This window comes from Eleutherodactylus coqui, chromosome 13 (genome assembly GCF_035609145.1).
Source record: "Eleutherodactylus coqui strain aEleCoq1 chromosome 13, aEleCoq1.hap1, whole genome shotgun sequence".
Lineage (NCBI taxonomy): Eukaryota > Metazoa > Chordata > Amphibia > Anura > Eleutherodactylidae > Eleutherodactylus > Eleutherodactylus coqui.
Window position 1 is genome coordinate 43,463,480 of NC_089849.1, and position 13,063 is coordinate 43,476,542.

At 43.7% G+C, this 13,063-nt stretch overlaps 23 non-coding genes across 23 annotated transcripts; all 23 read left to right on the forward strand.

The window, feature by feature from the left end:
- Positions 1-43: 43 nt before the first annotated feature.
- On the forward strand, positions 44-115 carry TRNAC-GCA (transfer RNA cysteine (anticodon GCA)). Its single transcript has one exon. It is a non-coding gene; the product is annotated as a tRNA-Cys (tRNA).
- A 477-nt stretch (positions 116-592) lies between these two features.
- On the forward strand, positions 593-664 carry TRNAC-GCA (transfer RNA cysteine (anticodon GCA)). The gene has a single exon. It is a non-coding gene; the product is annotated as a tRNA-Cys (tRNA).
- A 477-nt stretch (positions 665-1,141) lies between these two features.
- Positions 1,142-1,213, forward strand: TRNAC-GCA (transfer RNA cysteine (anticodon GCA)). The gene has a single exon. It is a non-coding gene; the product is annotated as a tRNA-Cys (tRNA).
- A 490-nt stretch (positions 1,214-1,703) lies between these two features.
- TRNAC-GCA (transfer RNA cysteine (anticodon GCA)) lies at positions 1,704-1,775 on the forward strand. The gene has a single exon. It is a non-coding gene; the product is annotated as a tRNA-Cys (tRNA).
- Positions 1,776-2,252: 477 nt separating this feature from the next.
- TRNAC-GCA (transfer RNA cysteine (anticodon GCA)) lies at positions 2,253-2,324 on the forward strand. Its single transcript has one exon. It is a non-coding gene; the product is annotated as a tRNA-Cys (tRNA).
- A 477-nt stretch (positions 2,325-2,801) lies between these two features.
- On the forward strand, positions 2,802-2,873 carry TRNAC-GCA (transfer RNA cysteine (anticodon GCA)). The gene has a single exon. It is a non-coding gene; the product is annotated as a tRNA-Cys (tRNA).
- A 477-nt stretch (positions 2,874-3,350) lies between these two features.
- TRNAC-GCA (transfer RNA cysteine (anticodon GCA)) lies at positions 3,351-3,422 on the forward strand. The gene has a single exon. It is a non-coding gene; the product is annotated as a tRNA-Cys (tRNA).
- Positions 3,423-4,151: 729 nt separating this feature from the next.
- TRNAC-GCA (transfer RNA cysteine (anticodon GCA)) lies at positions 4,152-4,223 on the forward strand. Its single transcript has one exon. It is a non-coding gene; the product is annotated as a tRNA-Cys (tRNA).
- A 477-nt stretch (positions 4,224-4,700) lies between these two features.
- Positions 4,701-4,772, forward strand: TRNAC-GCA (transfer RNA cysteine (anticodon GCA)). Its single transcript has one exon. It is a non-coding gene; the product is annotated as a tRNA-Cys (tRNA).
- Positions 4,773-5,249: 477 nt separating this feature from the next.
- On the forward strand, positions 5,250-5,321 carry TRNAC-GCA (transfer RNA cysteine (anticodon GCA)). Its single transcript has one exon. It is a non-coding gene; the product is annotated as a tRNA-Cys (tRNA).
- Positions 5,322-5,798: 477 nt separating this feature from the next.
- TRNAC-GCA (transfer RNA cysteine (anticodon GCA)) lies at positions 5,799-5,870 on the forward strand. The gene has a single exon. It is a non-coding gene; the product is annotated as a tRNA-Cys (tRNA).
- Positions 5,871-6,347: 477 nt separating this feature from the next.
- On the forward strand, positions 6,348-6,419 carry TRNAC-GCA (transfer RNA cysteine (anticodon GCA)). Its single transcript has one exon. It is a non-coding gene; the product is annotated as a tRNA-Cys (tRNA).
- A 477-nt stretch (positions 6,420-6,896) lies between these two features.
- Positions 6,897-6,968, forward strand: TRNAC-GCA (transfer RNA cysteine (anticodon GCA)). Its single transcript has one exon. It is a non-coding gene; the product is annotated as a tRNA-Cys (tRNA).
- A 477-nt stretch (positions 6,969-7,445) lies between these two features.
- On the forward strand, positions 7,446-7,517 carry TRNAC-GCA (transfer RNA cysteine (anticodon GCA)). Its single transcript has one exon. It is a non-coding gene; the product is annotated as a tRNA-Cys (tRNA).
- A 477-nt stretch (positions 7,518-7,994) lies between these two features.
- TRNAC-GCA (transfer RNA cysteine (anticodon GCA)) lies at positions 7,995-8,066 on the forward strand. Its single transcript has one exon. It is a non-coding gene; the product is annotated as a tRNA-Cys (tRNA).
- A 477-nt stretch (positions 8,067-8,543) lies between these two features.
- On the forward strand, positions 8,544-8,615 carry TRNAC-GCA (transfer RNA cysteine (anticodon GCA)). Its single transcript has one exon. It is a non-coding gene; the product is annotated as a tRNA-Cys (tRNA).
- Positions 8,616-9,092: 477 nt separating this feature from the next.
- On the forward strand, positions 9,093-9,164 carry TRNAC-GCA (transfer RNA cysteine (anticodon GCA)). The gene has a single exon. It is a non-coding gene; the product is annotated as a tRNA-Cys (tRNA).
- A 477-nt stretch (positions 9,165-9,641) lies between these two features.
- TRNAC-GCA (transfer RNA cysteine (anticodon GCA)) lies at positions 9,642-9,713 on the forward strand. Its single transcript has one exon. It is a non-coding gene; the product is annotated as a tRNA-Cys (tRNA).
- Positions 9,714-10,190: 477 nt separating this feature from the next.
- Positions 10,191-10,262, forward strand: TRNAC-GCA (transfer RNA cysteine (anticodon GCA)). Its single transcript has one exon. It is a non-coding gene; the product is annotated as a tRNA-Cys (tRNA).
- Positions 10,263-10,739: 477 nt separating this feature from the next.
- TRNAC-GCA (transfer RNA cysteine (anticodon GCA)) lies at positions 10,740-10,811 on the forward strand. The gene has a single exon. It is a non-coding gene; the product is annotated as a tRNA-Cys (tRNA).
- A 476-nt stretch (positions 10,812-11,287) lies between these two features.
- On the forward strand, positions 11,288-11,359 carry TRNAC-GCA (transfer RNA cysteine (anticodon GCA)). Its single transcript has one exon. It is a non-coding gene; the product is annotated as a tRNA-Cys (tRNA).
- A 478-nt stretch (positions 11,360-11,837) lies between these two features.
- On the forward strand, positions 11,838-11,909 carry TRNAC-GCA (transfer RNA cysteine (anticodon GCA)). Its single transcript has one exon. It is a non-coding gene; the product is annotated as a tRNA-Cys (tRNA).
- A 1,025-nt stretch (positions 11,910-12,934) lies between these two features.
- Positions 12,935-13,006, forward strand: TRNAC-GCA (transfer RNA cysteine (anticodon GCA)). The gene has a single exon. It is a non-coding gene; the product is annotated as a tRNA-Cys (tRNA).
- Positions 13,007-13,063: the final 57 nt, after the last annotated feature.

A 13,063-nucleotide genomic window follows, 5' to 3' on the forward strand; every position in this document is an offset into this window, starting at 1 on the left:
GAACATTACTTTTTAAGAACCAGTGAGCCCAATCATAAGCCAAGGGGGTATAGCTCAGTGGAAGAGCATTCGACTGCAGATCGAGAGGTCCCTGGTTCAAATCCGGGTGCCCCCTTCAAGTGCCAGCTTTACTAATGCCATCCAACGATATGGTTACCTTTCCAAGAAAGCTCTCCTTCAACTTGTTACCCTTGAGCATTTTTCTCATGCAGAACTTGTCATCCACACTCTCACTGGCAATCTTCATTGGTAGGGATTTCAACAAGCATCCTTACTTTTGAGAAATTGGTTTCCTCAGAACATTACTTTTTAAGAACCAGTGAGCCCAATCATAAGCCAAGGGGGCATAGCTTCAAATCTGGGTGCCCCCTTCAAGTGCCAGCTTTACTCATGCTATTCAACGATATGGTTACCTTTCCAAGAAAGCTCTTCTTCAACTTGTTACCCTTGAGCCTATTTCTCATGCAGAGTCATCCACTCTCTCACTGGCAATCTTTATTGGTAGGGATTTCAACAAGCATCCTTAATTTTGAGAAATTGGTTTCCTCAGAACATTACTTTTTAAGAACCAGTGAGCCCAATCATAAGCCAAGGGGGTATAGCTCAGTGGAAGAGCATTCGACTGCAGATCGAGAGGTCCCTGGTTCAAATCCGGGTGCCCCCTTCAAGTGCCAGCTTTACTAATGCCATCCAACGATATGGTTACCTTTCCAAGAAAGCTCTCCTTCAACTTGTTACCCTTGAGCATTTTTCTCATGCAGAACTTGTCATCCACACTCTCACTGGCAATCTTCATTGGTAGGGATTTCAACAAGCATCCTTACTTTTGAGAAATTGGTTTCCTCAGAACATTACTTTTTAAGAACCAGTGAGCCCAATCATAAGCCAAGGGGGCATAGCTTCAAATCTGGGTGCCCCCTTCAAGTGCCAGCTTTACTCATGCTATTCAACGATATGGTTACCTTTCCAAGAAAGCTCTTCTTCAACTTGTTACCCTTGAGCCTATTTCTCATGCAGAGTCATCCACTCTCTCACTGGCAATCTTTATTGGTAGGGATTTCAACAAGCATCCTTACTTTTGAGAAATTGGTTTCCTCAGAACATTACTTTTTAAGAACCAGTGAGCCCAATCATAAGCCAAGGGGGTATAGCTCAGTGGAAGAGCATTCGACTGCAGATCGAGAGGTCCCTGGTTCAAATCCGGGTGCCCCCTTCAAGTGCCAGCTTTACTAATGCCATCCAACGATATGGTTACCTTTCCAAGAAAGCTCTCCTTCAACTTGTTACCCTTGAGCATTTTTCTCATGCAGAACTTGTCATCCACTCTCTCACTGGCAATCTTCATTGGTAGGGATTTCAACAAGCATCCTTACTTTTGAGAAATTGGTTTCCTCAGAACATTACTTTTTAAGAACCAGTGAGCCCAATCAGTGAGCCCAATCATAAGCCAAGGGGGCATAGCTTCAAATCTGGGTGCCCCCTTCAAGTGCCAGCTTTACTCATGCTATTCAACGATATGGTTACCTTTCCAAGAAAGCTCTTCTTCAACTTGTTACCCTTGAGCCTATTTCTCATGCAGAGTCATCCACTCTCTCACTGGCAATCTTTATTGGTAGGGATTTCAACAAGCATCCTTAATTTTGAGAAATTGGTTTCCTCAGAACATTACTTTTTAAGAACCAGTGAGCCCAATCATAAGCCAAGGGGGTATAGCTCAGTGGAAGAGCATTCGACTGCAGATCGAGAGGTCCCTGGTTCAAATCCGGGTGCCCCCTTCAAGTGCCAGCTTTACTAATGCCATCCAACGATATGGTTACCTTTCCAAGAAAGCTCTCCTTCAACTTGTTACCCTTGAGCATTTTTCTCATGCAGAACTTGTCATCCACTCTCTCACTGGCAATCTTCATTGGTAGGGATTTCAACAAGCATCCTTACTTTTGAGAAATTGGTTTCCTCAGAACATTACTTTTTAAGAACCAGTGAGCCCAATCATAAGCCAAGGGGGCATAGCTTCAAATCTGGGTGCCCCCTTCAAGTGCCAGCTTTACTCATGCTATTCAACGATATGGTTACCTTTCCAAGAAAGCTCTTCTTCAACTTGTTACCCTTGAGCCTATTTCTCATGCAGAGTCATCCACTCTCTCACTGGCAATCTTTATTGGTAGGGATTTCAACAAGCATCCTTAATTTTGAGAAATTGGTTTCCTCAGAACATTACTTTTTAAGAACCAGTGAGCCCAATCATAAGCCAAGGGGGTATAGCTCAGTGGAAGAGCATTCGACTGCAGATCGAGAGGTCCCTGGTTCAAATCCGGGTGCCCCCTTCAAGTGCCAGCTTTACTAATGCCATCCAACGATATGGTTACCTTTCCAAGAAAGCTCTCCTTCAACTTGTTACCCTTGAGCATTTTTCTCATGCAGAACTTGTCATCCACTCTCTCACTGGCAATCTTCATTGGTAGGGATTTCAACAAGCATCCTTACTTTTGAGAAATTGGTTTCCTCAGAACATTACTTTTTAAGAACCAGTGAGCCCAATCATAAGCCAAGGGGGCATAGCTTCAAATCTGGGTGCCCCCTTCAAGTGCCAGCTTTACTCATGCTATTCAACGATATGGTTACCTTTCCAAGAAAGCTCTTCTTCAACTTGTTACCCTTGAGCCTATTTCTCATGCAGAGTCATCCACTCTCTCACTGGCAATCTTTATTGGTAGGGATTTCAACAAGCATCCTTACTTTTGAGAAATTGGTTTCCTCAGAACATTACTTTTTAAGAACCAGTGAGCCCAATCATAAGCCAAGGGGGTATAGCTCAGTGGAAGAGCATTCGACTGCAGATCGAGAGGTCCCTGGTTCAAATCCGGGTGCCCCCTTCAAGTGCCAGCTTTACTAATGCCATCCAACGATATGGTTACCTTTCCAAGAAAGCTCTCCTTCAACTTGTTACCCTTGAGCATTTTTCTCATGCAGAACTTGTCATCCACTCTCTCACTGGCAATCTTCATTGGTAGGGATTTCAACAAGCATCCTTACTTTTGAGAAATTGGTTTCCTCAGAACATTACTTTTTAAGAACCAGTGAGCCCAATCATAAGCCAAGGGGGCATAGCTTCAAATCTGGGTGCCCCCTTCAAGTGCCAGCTTTACTCATGCTATTCAACGATATGGTTACCTTTCCAAGAAAGCTCTTCTTCAACTTGTTACCCTTGAGCCTATTTCTCATGCAGAGTCATCCACTCTCTCACTGGCAATCTTTATTGGTAGGGATTTCAACAAGCATCCTTAATTTTGAGAAATTGGTTTCCTCAGAACATTACTTTTTAAGAACCAGTGAGCCCAATCATAAGCCAAGGGGGTATAGCTCAGTGGAAGAGCATTCGACTGCAGATCGAGAGGTCCCTGGTTCAAATCCGGGTGCCCCCTTCAAGTGCCAGCTTTACTAATGCCATCCAACGATATGGTTACCTTTCCAAGAAAGCTCTCCTTCAACTTGTTACCCTTGAGCATTTTTCTCATGCAGAACTTGTCATCCACTCTCTCACTGGCAATCTTCATTGGTAGGGATTTCAACAAGCATCCTTACTTTTGAGAAATTGGTTTCCTCAGAACATTACTTTTTAAGAACCAGTGAGCCCAATCATAAGCCAAGGGGGCATAGCTTCAAATCTGGGTGCCCCCTTCAAGTGCCAGCTTTACTCATGCTATTCAACGATATGGTTACCTTTCCAAGAAAGCTCTTCTTCAACTTGTTACCCTTGAGCCTATTTCTCATGCAGAGTCATCCACTCTCTCACTGGCAATCTTCATTGGTAGGGATTTCAACAAGCATCCTTACTTTTGAGAAATTGGTTTCCTCAGAACATTACTTTTTAAGAACCAGTGAGCCCAATCATAAGCCAAGGGGGCATAGCTTCAAATCTGGGTGCCCCCTTCAAGTGCCAGCTTTACTCATGCTATTCAACGATATGGTTACCTTTCCAAGAAAGCTCTTCTTCAACTTGTTACCCTTGAGCCTATTTCTCATGCAGAGTCATCCACTCTCTCACTGGCAATCTTTATTGGTAGGGATTTCAACAAGCATCCTTACTTTTGAGAAATTGGTTTCCTCAGAACATTACTTTTTAAGAACCAGTGAGCCCAATCATAAGCCAAGGGGGTATAGCTCAGTGGAAGAGCATTCGACTGCAGATCGAGAGGTCCCTGGTTCAAATCCGGGTGCCCCCTTCAAGTGCCAGCTTTACTAATGCCATCCAACGATATGGTTACCTTTCCAAGAAAGCTCTCCTTCAACTTGTTACCCTTGAGCATTTTTCTCATGCAGAACTTGTCATCCACTCTCTCACTGGCAATCTTCATTGGTAGGGATTTCAACAAGCATCCTTACTTTTGAGAAATTGGTTTCCTCAGAACATTACTTTTTAAGAACCAGTGAGCCCAATCATAAGCCAAGGGGGCATAGCTTCAAATCTGGGTGCCCCCTTCAAGTGCCAGCTTTACTCATGCTATTCAACGATATGGTTACCTTTCCAAGAAAGCTCTTCTTCAACTTGTTACCCTTGAGCCTATTTCTCATGCAGAGTCATCCACTCTCTCACTGGCAATCTTTATTGGTAGGGATTTCAACAAGCATCCTTACTTTTGAGAAATTGGTTTCCTCAGAACATTACTTTTTAAGAACCAGTGAGCCCAATCATAAGCCAAGGGGGTATAGCTCAGTGGAAGAGCATTCGACTGCAGATCGAGAGGTCCCTGGTTCAAATCCGGGTGCCCCCTTCAAGTGCCAGCTTTACTAATGCCATCCAACGATATGGTTACCTTTCCAAGAAAGCTCTCCTTCAACTTGTTACCCTTGAGCATTTTTCTCATGCAGAACTTGTCATCCACTCTCTCACTGGCAATCTTCATTGGTAGGGATTTCAACAAGCATCCTTACTTTTGAGAAATTGGTTTCCTCAGAACATTACTTTTTAAGAACCAGTGAGCCCAATCATAAGCCAAGGGGGCATAGCTTCAAATCTGGGTGCCCCCTTCAAGTGCCAGCTTTACTCATGCTATTCAACGATATGGTTACCTTTCCAAGAAAGCTCTTCTTCAACTTGTTACCCTTGAGCCTATTTCTCATGCAGAGTCATCCACTCTCTCACTGGCAATCTTTATTGGTAGGGATTTCAACAAGCATCCTTACTTTTGAGAAATTGGTTTCCTCAGAACATTACTTTTTAAGAACCAGTGAGCCCAATCATAAGCCAAGGGGGTATAGCTCAGTGGAAGAGCATTCGACTGCAGATCGAGAGGTCCCTGGTTCAAATCCGGGTGCCCCCTTCAAGTGCCAGCTTTACTAATGCCATCCAACGATATGGTTACCTTTCCAAGAAAGCTCTCCTTCAACTTGTTACCCTTGAGCATTTTTCTCATGCAGAACTTGTCATCCACTCTCTCACTGGCAATCTTCATTGGTAGGGATTTCAACAAGCATCCTTACTTTTGAGAAATTGGTTTCCTCAGAACATTACTTTTTAAGAACCAGTGAGCCCAATCATAAGCCAAGGGGGCATAGCTTCAAATCTGGGTGCCCCCTTCAAGTGCCAGCTTTACTCATGCTATTCAACGATATGGTTACCTTTCCAAGAAAGCTCTTCTTCAACTTGTTACCCTTGAGCCTATTTCTCATGCAGAGTCATCCACTCTCTCACTGGCAATCTTTATTGGTAGGGATTTCAACAAGCATCCTTAATTTTGAGAAATTGGTTTCCTCAGAACATTACTTTTTAAGAACCAGTGAGCCCAATCATAAGCCAAGGGGGTATAGCTCAGTGGAAGAGCATTCGACTGCAGATCGAGAGGTCCCTGGTTCAAATCCGGGTGCCCCCTTCAAGTGCCAGCTTTACTAATGCCATCCAACGATATGGTTACCTTTCCAAGAAAGCTCTCCTTCAACTTGTTACCCTTGAGCATTTTTCTCATGCAGAACTTGTCATCCACTCTCTCACTGGCAATCTTCATTGGTAGGGATTTCAACAAGCATCCTTACTTTTGAGAAATTGGTTTCCTCAGAACATTACTTTTTAAGAACCAGTGAGCCCAATCATAAGCCAAGGGGGCATAGCTTCAAATCTGGGTGCCCCCTTCAAGTGCCAGCTTTACTCATGCTATTCAACGATATGGTTACCTTTCCAAGAAAGCTCTTCTTCAACTTGTTACCCTTGAGCCTATTTCTCATGCAGAGTCATCCACTCTCTCACTGGCAATCTTTATTGGTAGGGATTTCAACAAGCATCCTTACTTTTGAGAAATTGGTTTCCTCAGAACATTACTTTTTAAGAACCAGTGAGCCCAATCATAAGCCAAGGGGGTATAGCTCAGTGGAAGAGCATTCGACTGCAGATCGAGAGGTCCCTGGTTCAAATCCGGGTGCCCCCTTCAAGTGCCAGCTTTACTAATGCCATCCAACGATATGGTTACCTTTCCAAGAAAGCTCTCCTTCAACTTGTTACCCTTGAGCATTTTTCTCATGCAGAACTTGTCATCCACTCTCTCACTGGCAATCTTCATTGGTAGGGATTTCAACAAGCATCCTTACTTTTGAGAAATTGGTTTCCTCAGAACATTACTTTTTAAGAACCAGTGAGCCCAATCATAAGCCAAGGGGGCATAGCTTCAAATCTGGGTGCCCCCTTCAAGTGCCAGCTTTACTCATGCTATTCAACGATATGGTTACCTTTCCAAGAAAGCTCTTCTTCAACTTGTTACCCTTGAGCCTATTTCTCATGCAGAGTCATCCACTCTCTCACTGGCAATCTTTATTGGTAGGGATTTCAACAAGCATCCTTACTTTTGAGAAATTGGTTTCCTCAGAACATTACTTTTTAAGAACCAGTGAGCCCAATCATAAGCCAAGGGGGTATAGCTCAGTGGAAGAGCATTCGACTGCAGATCGAGAGGTCCCTGGTTCAAATCCGGGTGCCCCCTTCAAGTGCCAGCTTTACTAATGCCATCCAACGATATGGTTACCTTTCCAAGAAAGCTCTCCTTCAACTTGTTACCCTTGAGCATTTTTCTCATGCAGAACTTGTCATCCACTCTCTCACTGGCAATCTTCATTGGTAGGGATTTCAACAAGCATCCTTACTTTTGAGAAATTGGTTTCCTCAGAACATTACTTTTTAAGAACCAGTGAGCCCAATCATAAGCCAAGGGGGCATAGCTTCAAATCTGGGTGCCCCCTTCAAGTGCCAGCTTTACTCATGCTATTCAACGATATGGTTACCTTTCCAAGAAAGCTCTTCTTCAACTTGTTACCCTTGAGCCTATTTCTCATGCAGAGTCATCCACTCTCTCACTGGCAATCTTTATTGGTAGGGATTTCAACAAGCATCCTTAATTTTGAGAAATTGGTTTCCTCAGAACATTACTTTTTAAGAACCAGTGAGCCCAATCATAAGCCAAGGGGGTATAGCTCAGTGGAAGAGCATTCGACTGCAGATCGAGAGGTCCCTGGTTCAAATCCGGGTGCCCCCTTCAAGTGCCAGCTTTACTAATGCCATCCAACGATATGGTTACCTTTCCAAGAAAGCTCTCCTTCAACTTGTTACCCTTGAGCATTTTTCTCATGCAGAACTTGTCATCCACTCTCTCACTGGCAATCTTCATTGGTAGGGATTTCAACAAGCATCCTTACTTTTGAGAAATTGGTTTCCTCAGAACATTACTTTTTAAGAACCAGTGAGCCCAATCATAAGCCAAGGGGGCATAGCTTCAAATCTGGGTGCCCCCTTCAAGTGCCAGCTTTACTCATGCTATTCAACGATATGGTTACCTTTCCAAGAAAGCTCTTCTTCAACTTGTTACCCTTGAGCCTATTTCTCATGCAGAGTCATCCACTCTCTCACTGGCAATCTTTATTGGTAGGGATTTCAACAAGCATCCTTACTTTTGAGAAATTGGTTTCCTCAGAACATTACTTTTTAAGAACCAGTGAGCCCAATCATAAGCCAAGGGGGTATAGCTCAGTGGAAGAGCATTCGACTGCAGATCGAGAGGTCCCTGGTTCAAATCCGGGTGCCCCCTTCAAGTGCCAGCTTTACTAATGCCATCCAACGATATGGTTACCTTTCCAAGAAAGCTCTCCTTCAACTTGTTACCCTTGAGCATTTTTCTCATGCAGAACTTGTCATCCACTCTCTCACTGGCAATCTTCATTGGTAGGGATTTCAACAAGCATCCTTACTTTTGAGAAATTGGTTTCCTCAGAACATTACTTTTTAAGAACCAGTGAGCCCAATCATAAGCCAAGGGGGCATAGCTTCAAATCTGGGTGCCCCCTTCAAGTGCCAGCTTTACTCATGCTATTCAACGATATGGTTACCTTTCCAAGAAAGCTCTTCTTCAACTTGTTACCCTTGAGCCTATTTCTCATGCAGAGTCATCCACTCTCTCACTGGCAATCTTTATTGGTAGGGATTTCAACAAGCATCCTTACTTTTGAGAAATTGGTTTCCTCAGAACATTACTTTTTAAGAACCAGTGAGCCCAATCATAAGCCAAGGGGGTATAGCTCAGTGGAAGAGCATTCGACTGCAGATCGAGAGGTCCCTGGTTCAAATCCGGGTGCCCCCTTCAAGTGCCAGCTTTACTAATGCCATCCAACGATATGGTTACCTTTCCAAGAAAGCTCTCCTTCAACTTGTTACCCTTGAGCATTTTTCTCATGCAGAACTTGTCATCCACTCTCTCACTGGCAATCTTCATTGGTAGGGATTTCAACAAGCATCCTTACTTTTGAGAAATTGGTTTCCTCAGAACATTACTTTTTAAGAACCAGTGAGCCCAATCATAAGCCAAGGGGGCATAGCTTCAAATCTGGGTGCCCCCTTCAAGTGCCAGCTTTACTCATGCTATTCAACGATATGGTTACCTTTCCAAGAAAGCTCTTCTTCAACTTGTTACCCTTGAGCCTATTTCTCATGCAGAGTCATCCACTCTCTCACTGGCAATCTTTATTGGTAGGGATTTCAACAAGCATCCTTAATTTTGAGAAATTGGTTTCCTCAGAACATTACTTTTTAAGAACCAGTGAGCCCAATCATAAGCCAAGGGGGTATAGCTCAGTGGAAGAGCATTCGACTGCAGATCGAGAGGTCCCTGGTTCAAATCCGGGTGCCCCCTTCAAGTGCCAGCTTTACTAATGCCATCCAACGATATGGTTACCTTTCCAAGAAAGCTCTCCTTCAACTTGTTACCCTTGAGCATTTTTCTCATGCAGAACTTGTCATCCACTCTCTCACTGGCAATCTTCATTGGTAGGGATTTCAACAAGCATCCTTACTTTTGAGAAATTGGTTTCCTCAGAACATTACTTTTTAAGAACCAGTGAGCCCAATCATAAGCCAAGGGGGCATAGCTTCAAATCTGGGTGCCCCCTTCAAGTGCCAGCTTTACTCATGCTATTCAACGATATGGTTACCTTTCCAAGAAAGCTCTTCTTCAACTTGTTACCCTTGAGCCTATTTCTCATGCAGAGTCATCCACTCTCTCACTGGCAATCTTTATTGGTAGGGATTTCAACAAGCATCCTTACTTTTGAGAAATTGGTTTCCTCAGAACATTACTTTTTAAGAACCAGTGAGCCCAATCATAAGCCAAGGGGGTATAGCTCAGTGGAAGAGCATTCGACTGCAGATCGAGAGGTCCCTGGTTCAAATCCGGGTGCCCCCTTCAAGTGCCAGCTTTACTAATGCCATCCAACGATATGGTTACCTTTCCAAGAAAGCTCTCCTTCAACTTGTTACCCTTGAGCATTTTTCTCATGCAGAACTTGTCATCCACTCTCTCACTGGCAATCTTCATTGGTAGGGATTTCAACAAGCATCCTTACTTTTGAGAAATTGGTTTCCTCAGAACATTACTTTTTAAGAACCAGTGAGCCCAATCATAAGCCAAGGGGGCATAGCTTCAAATCTGGGTGCCCCCTTCAAGTGCCAGCTTTACTCATGCTATTCAACGATATGGTTACCTTTCCAAGAAAGCTCTTCTTCAACTTGTTACCCTTGAGCCTATTTCTCATGCAGAGTCATCCACTCTCTCACTGGCAATCTTTATTGGTAGGGATTTCAACAAGCATCCTTACTTTTGAGAAATTGGTTTCCTCAGAACATTACTTTTTAAGAACCAGTGAGCCCAATCATAAGCCAAGGGGGTATAGCTCAGTGGAAGAGCATTCGACTGCAGATCGAGAGGTCCCTGGTTCAAATCCGGGTGCCCCCTTCAAGTGCCAGCTTTACTAATGCCATCCAACGATATGGTTACCTTTCCAAGAAAGCTCTCCTTCAACTTGTTACCCTTGAGCATTTTTCTCATGCAGAACTTGTCATCCACTCTCTCACTGGCAATCTTCATTGGTAGGGATTTCAACAAGCATCCTTACTTTTGAGAAATTGGTTTCCTCAGAACATTACTTTTTAAGAACCAGTGAGCCCAATCATAAGCCAAGGGGGCATAGCTTCAAATCTGGGTGCCCCCTTCAAGTGCCAGCTTTACTCATGCTATTCAACGATATGGTTACCTTTCCAAGAAAGCTCTTCTTCAACTTGTTACCCTTGAGCCTATTTCTCATGCAGAGTCATCCACTCTCTCACTGGCAATCTTTATTGGTAGGGATTTCAACAAGCATCCTTAATTTTGAGAAATTGGTTTCCTCAGAACATTACTTTTTAAGAACCAGTGAGCCCAATCATAAGCCAAGGGGGTATAGCTCAGTGGAAGAGCATTCGACTGCAGATCGAGAGGTCCCTGGTTCAAATCCGGGTGCCCCCTTCAAGTGCCAGCTTTACTAATGCCATCCAACGATATGGTTACCTTTCCAAGAAAGCTCTCCTTCAACTTGTTACCCTTGAGCATTTTTCTCATGCAGAACTTGTCATCCACTCTCTCACTGGCAATCTTCATTGGTAGGGATTTCAACAAGCATCCTTACTTTTGAGAAATTGGTTTCCTCAGAACATTACTTTTAAGAACCAGTGAGCCCAATCATAAGCCAAGGGGGCATAGCTTCAAATCTGGGTGCCCCCTTCAAGTGCCAGCTTTACTCATGCTATTCAACGATATGGTTACCTTTCCAAGAAAGCTCTTCTTCAACTTGTTACCCTTGAGCCTATTTCTCATGCAGAGTCATCCACTCTCTCACTGGCAATCTTTATTGGTAGGGATTTCAACAAGCATCCTTACTTTTGAGAAATTGGTTTCCTCAGAACATTACTTTTTAAGAACCAGTGAGCCCAATCATAAGCCAAGGGGGTATAGCTCAGTGGAAGAGCATTCGACTGCAGATCGAGAGGTCCCTGGTTCAAATCCGGGTGCCCCCTTCAAGTGCCAGCTTTACTAATGCCATCCAACGATATGGTTACCTTTCCAAGAAAGCTCTCCTTCAACTTGTTACCCTTGAGCATTTTTCTCATGCAGAACTTGTCATCCACTCTCTCACTGGCAATCTTCATTGGTAGGGATTTCAACAAGCATCCTTACTTTTGAGAAATTGGTTTCCTCAGAACATTACTTTTTAAGAACCAGTGAGCCCAATCATAAGCCAAGGGGGCATAGCTTCAAATCTGGGTGCCCCCTTCAAGTGCCAGCTTTACTCATGCTATTCAACGATATGGTTACCTTTCCAAGAAAGCTCTTCTTCAACTTGTTACCCTTGAGCCTATTTCTCATGCAGAGTCATCCACTCTCTCACTGGCAATCTTTATTGGTAGGGATTTCAACAAGCATCCTTACTTTTGAGAAATTGGTTTCCTCAGAACATTAACTTTTTAAGAACCAGTGAGCCCAATCATAAGCCAAGGGGGTATAGCTCAGTGGAAGAGCATTCGACTGCAGATCGAGAGGTCCCTGGTTCAAATCCGGGTGCCCCCTTCAAGTGCCAGCTTTACTAATGCCATCCAACGATATGGTTACCTTTCCAAGAAAGCTCTCCTTCAACTTGTTACCCTTGAGCATTTTTCTCATGCAGAACTTGTCATCCACTCTCTCACTGGCAATCTTCATTGGTAGGGATTTCAACAAGCATCCTTACTTTTGAGAAATTGGTTTCCTCAGAACATTACTTTTTAAGAACCAGTGAGCCCAATCATAAGCCAAGGGGGCATAGCTTCAAATCTGGGTGCCCCCTTCAAGTGCCAGCTTTACTCATGCTATTCAACGATATGGTTACCTTTCCAAGAAAGCTCTTCTTCAACTTGTTACCCTTGAGCCTATTTCTCATGCAGAGTCATCCACTCTCTCACTGGCAATCTTTATTGGTAGGGATTTCAACAAGCATCCTTACTTTTGAGAAATTGGTTTCCTCAGAACATTACTTTTTAAGAACCAGTGAGCCCAATCATAAGCCAAGGGGGTATAGCTCAGTGAAGAGCATTCGACTGCAGATCGAGAGGTCCCTGGTTCAAATCCGGGTGCCCCCTTCAAGTGCCAGCTTTACTAATGCCATCCAACGATATGGTTACCTTTCCAAGAAAGCTCTCCTTCAACTTGTTACCCTTGAGCATTTTTCTCATGCAGAACTTGTCATCCACTCTCTCACTGGCAATCTTCATTGGTAGGGATTTCAACAAGCATCCTTACTTTTGAGAAATTGGTTTCCTCAGAACATTACTTTTTAAGAACCAGTGAGCCCAATCATAAGCCAAGGGGGCATAGCTTCAAATCTGGGTGCCCCCTTCAAGTGCCAGCTTTACTCATGCTATTCAACGATATGGTTACCTTTCCAAGAAAGCTCTTCTTCAACTTGTTACCCTTGAGCCTATTTCTCATGCAGAGTCATCCACTCTCTCACTGGCAATCTTTATTGGTAGGGATTTCAACAAGCATCCTTAATTTTGAGAAATTGGTTTCCTCAGAACATTACTTTTTAAGAACCAGTGAGCCCAATCATAAGCCAAGGGGGTATAGCTCAGTGGAAGAGCATTCGACTGCAGATCGAGAGGTCCCTGGTTCAAATCCGGGTGCCCCCTTCAAGTGCCAGCTTTACTAATGCCATCCAACGATATGGTTACCTTTCCAAGAAAGCA